The sequence below is a fragment of the Oxyura jamaicensis genome, chromosome 2, assembly GCF_011077185.1.
Source record: "Oxyura jamaicensis isolate SHBP4307 breed ruddy duck chromosome 2, BPBGC_Ojam_1.0, whole genome shotgun sequence".
Lineage (NCBI taxonomy): Eukaryota > Metazoa > Chordata > Aves > Anseriformes > Anatidae > Oxyura > Oxyura jamaicensis.
Genome location: NC_048894.1, coordinates 52,109,456 through 52,118,108, shown reverse-complemented (window position 1 = coordinate 52,118,108; position 8,653 = coordinate 52,109,456). Strand labels below are relative to the sequence as shown.

General features: G+C 46.2%; 1 protein-coding gene across 6 annotated transcripts in view; it reads left to right on the top strand.

Annotated features, from left to right (window-relative positions):
• The first annotated feature begins 866 nt into the window (after positions 1–866).
• Positions 867–8,653, top strand: part of RNF182 (ring finger protein 182) — a 31,105-nt gene continuing 23,318 nt past the window's right edge. For 4 of the 6 annotated variants that reach the window (XM_035319143.1, XM_035319140.1, XM_035319144.1 and 1 more), the window contains exons 1-2: positions 1,008–1,364; positions 8,182–8,310. The gene's annotated coding sequence lies outside the window, so the exon portion shown is untranslated. Of the gene's footprint in view, positions 1,365–3,661; positions 3,732–8,181; positions 8,311–8,653 lie in introns of all 6 variants that reach the window. The other 2 variants (XM_035319141.1, XR_004748602.1) reach the window with 2 other exon arrangements.

Genomic DNA, 8,653 nt, shown 5'->3' with positions numbered 1-8,653 from the left:
AGCTTTTGGCACAGATTCATCAGCTCACAGTGACTTGCAGTGCTGATACTTAATAGTCATACCCAGTAGCTTAGCAGTGGCAGTAGCTGAGATTGATAATGCAGTCTCTGATCCGCATCTCGCGTGTTGGGTTTCTTCTGTCTGGTAAACTTGGAAGACCAATTTAATCTATATAAACCAGAGATCCATCTTTCACTTTGGAGCCTGTTTTATCAACTTTACTATTATTGAGAGAAATTGTGTGAGAATAGATTCAACAAACGAATACCACCGAGCCTTTGGTAGATGAGGGGAAAGGGAGAATGAAAGAGGGAAGAAGAACTGCCTTAGCCTTTGTCTGTTGTGCAAAGCAGGGAGAAAGAAAGGACATGAAGATGGGTGTCTGTGACACACAGGCTGTGGGAAAGCATGCTGTCCTCAAGGTAAAACAAAAGAAACCTGAAAACTCCAAGTGTCAGGACCTGACAATACCTCCCACCTGCCTGGCTGTGAGGGAAACATTAAGAACCCTGCCAGAAGGGGCAGCCACCAAAGTTCCCAAGCTTGTCCTTCCCAGGCACTGCTGCACTGGCCAAGCAGATGAACACTGTCCATTTTATCCTGATTCATTCTTGTCCTCTCCCTTCTCCCCCTTTCTACCACATGCATTTCCCTTCCTGCTGCCTGCCTGCATGGCACCCAGGACAGCCAGCCCTGCTCTGCCCCGTTCCTTAGGCCACCAGACGAAACAAGCATGATCTTCAGGGGTCCCAGCAGACCCCAAAAGCAGCTCCTCACCTGAGGATTCGTGGCTAAATCACTTATAAACTGAAACGTAAATAAGTTAGGAGGCTTCAGACCAAAGGCTGGGCGGTGGGACTCCAGGTCAACCCCCGCCATTTCATGGCGCGGGCAGCCACCGCCCAGCACCCCGCTGCCCCGGGGTGTCTGAGGGGCTGCTCCCCGAGCGGCTGGGAGTGCGGGCGTGTTTTGCGGTGACTGTTCCCCCGAGGAACGGGCTGAACAGCCCCTTCCCGGCTCGGGGAGGCACGTTGAGGTGAGGGTGAAGGCCGGGCCGGGGCGGTGCCTGGCTGCAGGGTGGTGGTGGTGGTGATGGTGAAGGAGGAGGTGGAGGAGGAGGAGGAAGAGGCCAGGATATTCCTGAATGAACGTCTCCCTCCCTCCTCACCCCACACCTCCGCCCGCTGCCCGCCTCCCGCCCGCCACTCGCCGGCCCCGCTCCGAGGCGCAGCCAGTTTCTATAGCGACGGCGCCGAGCCGCCGCTCCTCCGAGTAGTAACAAAGCCGGCTGCCCGCGGCCGCGCCGACACGGAGGGGAAGCGGCTCCCGAGGCCGCCCGCCCGCCCGCCGCAGCACCCAGGCAGGTAACGGAGCGAGGGGCGCCCCGCTCCCCGGCCGGCAGATGGGGGTCGCCGGGCTCGGGGACCGGGCGGCGGCGGCCGAGGGGGCGGCGGTGAGGGGCATGGAGGCGGCTCGCTGGGAGCCGTCGGGCGGCGGGTTGACCTGATGTCCTGGCCGAGGCTCCGAGGGGGGCGCACGGGGAAGCGCCCCGGGCTCAGCATCCTGCTCTGCAGACGGAGGGCTCGGCTTTGTACCCGTCCTGAGGACAGCCCTGCCAGGATTACCCTTGGTAACGAGAGAATTCCTGCTACCGCTGCTGTGACCCACCCTGTAAAAATACGCTTTGCCCCCGCCTGGCAATCGTGGGGTCACAAAGTTTAATTTGTTTGGCTTGATAAAGTAACGCGGAATAGGATGGTAGTTTTTCAATGTGTTACTTGTTACAGAGCTAAAGCGTTGATATTGAGGAGTAATCATGAAATTGCTGCTTGGTTTTAGGAGTAACTGTACCAAAAGGTTTTATGCAAGGTGAGTTTGTAGCATTCAGAGTCAATCCCCATTAGAAGATGGAGTTGAGGTGAGATGGTAGAGGTGACAAAACATCACAGCTGCTTCTCTTGGATGGCCAAAGTTAGACAAGAATTAGCCATTCTTGGCTCTTGAGGTAGTAATGTCAGTGGGACGACAGGAAGGTCATGAGCAGGACAGTTGCCTGAGCAGTGCCTATAGTGTGTGTGTACATACGTGCCTCTGTAGCACACACGTTTTAGCAGGAGTTGGAAATTCAGAGCAACTTCCCAATGATAACAGAATGTCTGTCCTTGCATGGTAAGGTCCTAAGGAGCAGCCATTGTGGTTCACTGATGAGTGATTTAGGACATAATCCAGTGGATGGTCCAGGGCAGCACTGTACCATAACAAGGATGCAGCCAGGAGGACCCTCTAAACAGGATCTTCTGAGACGTGAACAAGAAACAAACTGGGACCAGTGTGTGAGTTGAGAAGGGTGTGCCCATCATAGTTATTGATGGATAGACAGGAACTGAAATTTGGAGTAAGAAGTGATCTAAATATCAGATTTCTTTGAGCTTTAAAACACTATGTAAGCTATTATCAGGATATTGGAACCCCAAAGCAAAGTAAGTATCAACTGGAGGAAGTTTCTGAGAGACATAAAAAATAGTGACTACTGAATGAAAGGTGGGGTTACCAATACCATTTCAGCAAACAAGGTGAAAATATATTGGGTAGAAAGAGAAGATACAGCTGTCTTCAGCAATCGTGAGCACAAGCAACATATAAAATTCTTCTTTCTAAATAAATAATTCTTCTTTCTAAATTCTAAAAGGCTTCTTTTCTTGCAAGAAATGTATGACTGAAATTAAGTTTTAAATGAGGGTTAATCAAGGTTAAGTGTTTTTACCGTATATATTTGCTATGATATCTCATTTAAATCTTATATTGAGAATTCAGATCTCTTAGAGGAAAAATTCTGGAATTTCTTATTTATTTGGATTGCAATGACTTGAGCAGTGTTTATCAGTGTTTGTCCTTCGCTTCTTGCAGAAGTGTCATGACAGTTGTTTTGCTGGAAAAAGTTATAACCTTCTGAATGACCTCTGTTTTTCATGCAACACTGAAAAGCAAACTCTTGAGTTTATTAAGTGTGTAAAAATGTAGACCTCAGATTAGTTTAGTGTGATGGAAAATAGTATTTCAAGACCGTACCCTGGGCTATCTGAAATTGAATGCACCTAGCAGGAAATAAAAGGTCAGCTGTGTATAATAAAGACCTGGGGACTTCTATTCCCTTAGCTGCATGGCAGAGAACGAGAGAAACATCAGAACTCAATACAATCCTGCTTTAAAAGCTAAAATGACAGGCAAAATGTTATGGTTACACAGCTACATGACATTTCAGTCCTGAAATTATTCCATGTGGAACAACTGCAGACTCCCCTTGATGAAGTTTAGGGTGGGGGAATATAGTAGTTGAGGCAGTACGAGAAAGGAACAAGACAGCTCACTGTAGATGTGTCCCATAGTGTAGCCTGACATGTATAAGGGCTTCTAATGGTCTGAGCAGTTCTAGAGCTTAGATCCTGTCGCAGACTGTGTCATTTCGCACCTTCCTGACTGGATGGCTCTTCATCCAAACTAGGTTTTATAGGAATCCTCTTCTCAAATTGTCATGACAATGCCCTCTAAAACTCTGCACTCCAGCAGTGATATAATGCCACTCACTGCAGGAACCAGTACTCACCACTATTTCTCCTGCCTAAATCAGTCTCGGTTTAATATATGTCCGTCTATATTTTAGGTTTGATGACTATGTTAAGTGGATTTGCCGGAGATGTATGTATGCTTGCTGTAGCCAGAAGCTATTTCAGGTATACAGAGACACTTATCACCTGCTGCCTAGGGGGTTGTGATTTCAGTCCTTCCAGCAAGGTTGCTAAGGAGTACCAGGCATCCTCTGAGAGCAAAGCTCAGGAAATTCTCCTGTGGCCTTTGCATGCAATGTGTGCTGAAACACTTATATCCAATATAAACTGCTGTTCCAACAGTGGTGTAATATAGGCAGATGTGTACCTTAGCATAGGTACATGATACATTACCATACAATAGTTGTGACTTTCCAGTATAAAGAAAACATTTTCAAGTGTGAGAATGATGGCCTCCTGAAAATCTGACTTAGGTTTCAAATTCATTTGCAATAACACATAAAAAAGAACAAGCTCTTTTCACAAAGATGTGCAGCTTTTAACCTACTGCAGCTCTACATTTTTTTTTTTTAACCCCAATCCTTTGTGGCTTCGCTCTTTTCCTGCAGAGAAGATGCAGCACAGCAGTTTAGGCACAAAAAATGGCATCATCAAGCATAACTTTCCTTTTCCCATTTTATCTTTTTCACTCTCTTTCACAGTCTCTTCACATCTCTTTCACAGTTTAATCTATTCTTTCAGGTCTGGTGGGGCTTAAGCTAAATTATTTTGCAGTGAGTGGTGGATAGATGTTCATGTGATGGTTTACCTTCAGTAAATTGGCAAATGAATAGAAGTCTTTACTAAATCACCAGACAAGATCCATGTAAACATTCAGTAAAAGTTTAAATTGCACAGCAGCAGTGTAAGCTTCATCCAGGTAGCATGAAAACCTGAGATGCTCCAGCATCTGTAAAGTACTGAGCAGACACTTGAAATTCATTGCAGATTTTTCAGATGTCTCTTGCAGTTTCTGGGAAATATAGCTGAAGTGTAGCAAAGTTATGAACCTAAGACTTTCAGAGAGCCACAAGTGGTTTGTAGGCATGTATTGTTTTGAAAGCAATGTCTATAAAGATTACTAGTACTGGTGCTACCATGTTCAGGAATTGAAATTGGAAGGGACATATATGGGTATCTCAGCTTTCTTGCCTCAGCTGGGAGTTGCTTAGGCTGTAGGGAGAAATGGCAGCCTGGTAGAAAGAAAGGGATGTGACAGTCTAGGTCTGTAGAACTGTAGAAAAAAAGGCAGATGGTGTTTTGGGGCTGCAGTGAGGAGCAAGGTAGGGTTTGATGTGCAGCCTGTGATGGAGACATAGCCCTGGACTCAAAGAGCATGGTGGGAGAGAGCTACCTGTGAGGAGTCAGGCTGAGATGGTACTGGATCAGGGACAGGCTGGTGGAGGCCTGGCCAGAAAAATCCATGAGTGTAAGACTGTGTGCTCCCGCTCTTCCCAGTATGTAGCCTGGCTAGGGTTAGGGGCTGAAGGCTCCTGATGTCTTTATGCAGCCCTTTGTAAGCATTCAAATAACATCTGTAGCAAAAGGTGTTGGTCAGGAAACCCAAATCTTTCCATGATAGTTTCAGGGCAGGTGGTGCTCCAGGCAGGGGAACCATTTTTGGCAGACAGTTGACAGCAAAGAGACAAAAATCCCATTTCAGATGATATATGGATAGCCAACCTATAAACCTCATGCAGATGTGCTCCTGTGAACAGAGGAAATATTCCACCCTTGGTGACTCACAAGCAGTGACCTGATCAGAGTCTCCTTGAAAAAGCATCTGACCTCAGAGCTTCTATTGTGTAGAACAGTTGTGTGTAAAAATATGGGTAGACCCTGCAGCAGCTACAATGCAGGTACCGAGAGGAAGAAGTTACCAGGAACCTGCCAAAGCCATTTGGTTCCTGATGTATTAGGAGATCTGGAGTATCATCTGCACAACAGTATTCTGTAGTGGAAACAAACCCACTCAAACCTAAAGCCGATCTTGGGCTTTCACTCTTAAAATAATTCTAAAAGTAACTCTCAGAAAAGCTTGAAAAGGCTTGTCAGTGCTTCTACCACAGTAGAAAATACTTTGCTTAGGTAATTAGAAGTTTATGAACACTTGAAGGAGAAATTTTAGGTAGGATTTGAATTGCCCTTTGTCCAGGTAAAGCATTGTATAACATGCGTGTTATGAGGGCTTTTATCTTCCTGTATCTTTTTCAGTTCATTGAATTACATTCATAGGCTGTTAAAGCGACAGCCAAATTAAAGTCGATGCAGAAAGAAGCAGAGTTATGTTTGGTGCTAGGTTTAAATGGCATATAACAAGTGAGTTGTGGGGCCACAAATAAAGAGAATAAAACATTCACCAAACAACCACCAGGTATCCTGCATGCTCAGCGAAGCCTCCTCTAGAAGAAAATGCTGTGTGATTGTGTGACAGAAACTATCGTAATGCATACATTCAATAGAAAGCTGATGTTTTGTAACTCAGTAGTACTTGGGTCTGCTTTACAAATCACAGCTAAATATTACAGCCATTTTACTGTGTCCACTAAATCAAGGAATGCTTTTGTACCTGATGCTTTGTTCATGTAATCAAGTTGTCTCTCATTCACTGATAAGCTAAGCAGATCGAGCTCTTTAAAGCCTTCACTGAAAAGAGTTTTTTTTCAACTCATGAATAATTTTTAGTGACTGATCTCACTGTTCCTGACCAATCATTCAGTATCCTTTTAAGTGTGTGAACATCAGAACTGTGAAAAATATCTTAGTTTGACCCTCACTCAAGCATGAATGGTACTGAGAAGAAAAATGGCTGATTTTTCCCCCCTTACACATCCAATGTTGCTAAATCCTTGTTGCTAAGCTCTAATATCTGGTGATTTGTCCTGTGTGACTTCTATATACTTTCAGATTATTTGCTTTCCTGTAGAGAGTCCCTCATGCTCAAGGACTGGTTTGATAATTCCAGGTCTTGTATCTGGTTGCACACATGAGCATCACTAGAGCTAAGCTGTTATAAATGGTGGTGGTTTTACCCTGCTGGGCTGCTGAACTCTACCACAACTGCTCTCTTACTCCCCTTCCTCAAAATAAATAAATAAATAAAAGGAGAAAATATGATGGAAAAGACTCAAGGGTTGAGATGAGGACAGGGAGATCACTCGCCAATTATCATCATGGAAAAAAAAGACTCGATGTAGGGAAATTGATGTAATTTATTGCCTATCGCTAGCAGACTAGAACAGTAAGAAGCTAAAAGCAAACTGTGAACACCTTTCCCGCATCCACCTTCTTCTACATCCCTCCCCCACACACCCCAGAGGCGTAGGGGAAGAGGGACTGGGGGCTGCGGTCAGTCCCTGACACGTCATCTCTGCTGCTCCTTCACAGTCCCTCCCTGCCCCTGCTCCCTGCGCGGTACCTCCCAGGGGATGCCGTCCTTCCCATACTGATCCTCTGTGGGCTGCCCACAGGCAGCAGCTCTTCAAGCACTGCTCCCACACGGCTCCGTACCATGGGGTCCATCCCCCAGGAGCAAACTGCTCCAGCACGGGTCCCCCACGGGCGGCAGCTCCCCCCAGACCCCTGCTCCTGCGTGGGCTCCTCTCCACGGGCTGCAGCTCCGGCCCGGGGCCTGCTCCTGCGGGGGCTCTCCATGGGCCGCAGCCTCCTCCAGGCCACATCCACCTGCTCCACAGGGGGCTCCTCCACGGGCTGCAGCGTGGAGATCTGCTCCATGTGGGACCCATGGGCTGCAGGGGGACAGCCTGCTCCACCAGGGGCTTCTCCACAGGCTGCAGGGGAACTGCTGCTGCCTGCCTGGAGCACCTCCTGCCCTCTGCTCTGACGTTGGGGCTGCAGGGCTGGTTCTATCTCCTCACTCTCCCATCTGCTGTTGTGCAGCAGTTCTTCCCTTTCTTAAGGCTTCTTTACAGAAGCCTAGCCAGCGTCACTCCCTGGCTCAGCTCTGGCTTGTGGCAGGTCCCCTTTGGAGTCATCTGGAGCTGGCTCTTATCTGACGTGGGCCAGCTGCTGGGCTCTGCTCAGAGACCACCCCTGCAGTCCCCTGCTACCAAACCCTTGTTGTGTAAATCCAATACTTAAAGTTAGATATAAGGTCCCTCAGCATTGTTCAATATTCTGAAATAAATCTTCCTGTGTCCTCCATGGCAGACCTGAAGTTGTCCAATCCTTCCTGTGGGTGTCTGAGACAAGTCCTTGATGTTTATGCTATTAACAGTGACACCTTGAATAGCAGTTGTTTAGTACATGGAAATGAAAAATAATCTTTCTAGTCTGGTCTTTTTAAAAAGACAGAAAAGGAGAACGTCTTCTGACTGTATAGCTTATGTTCTTCATTGACCATCAGGTGGTATTTTACGCTTGAGAAGATAAGCATGGAGGCCTGCTCCTTTAAAGATCAGCTAATGATGGAAACTTCATTTCTAACCATCTCTGCCTTTTAAAAATTAGGAATAAACATTTATCTACTAAGACAAAAACTTCCCTATTTATGCTGTAAGTTTCCCCTAGCCTGAAATATGCCGGTTTATGATTAAGGTGTTAATGTCTTCCACAGGACTAAGAGAGAGCAGAGAGCATACCAAGGATGAATCATCTGTTCTTATTATCAGCCATTCAGGCAATGTGGTGATGGATGGATGAATAGATAGAGGCCAGATCTGTGAGCCAGCTCGGCATCTGGCAGGTAAGTCCCTGGAAGCTCACCAAAATGTGTTCTCAAGAATCACGTCTCTATTTTATATGTTATATTCTGCCAAATAGTATCCTAGAATACAAATCATCTTCTTCAGACAATAAGATCATACTTAAGCATACATAATTCCGTAATTTTAGTGGAACTTAAACACGTGCATACTTGTACAAGTGTTCAAGAATCTGAAGAAGGATGCTTTCCTGGATGGGGAGATAGAGGAACAGCTCTTACAAGACTTAAAAAGAGTGAAGCTGAATGGAAAATTAATGGCATGCAGGTGATGTAAAAACAGAACAGTAATATTGGGTGTTGATGGATCCCAAAAAATTCTCAG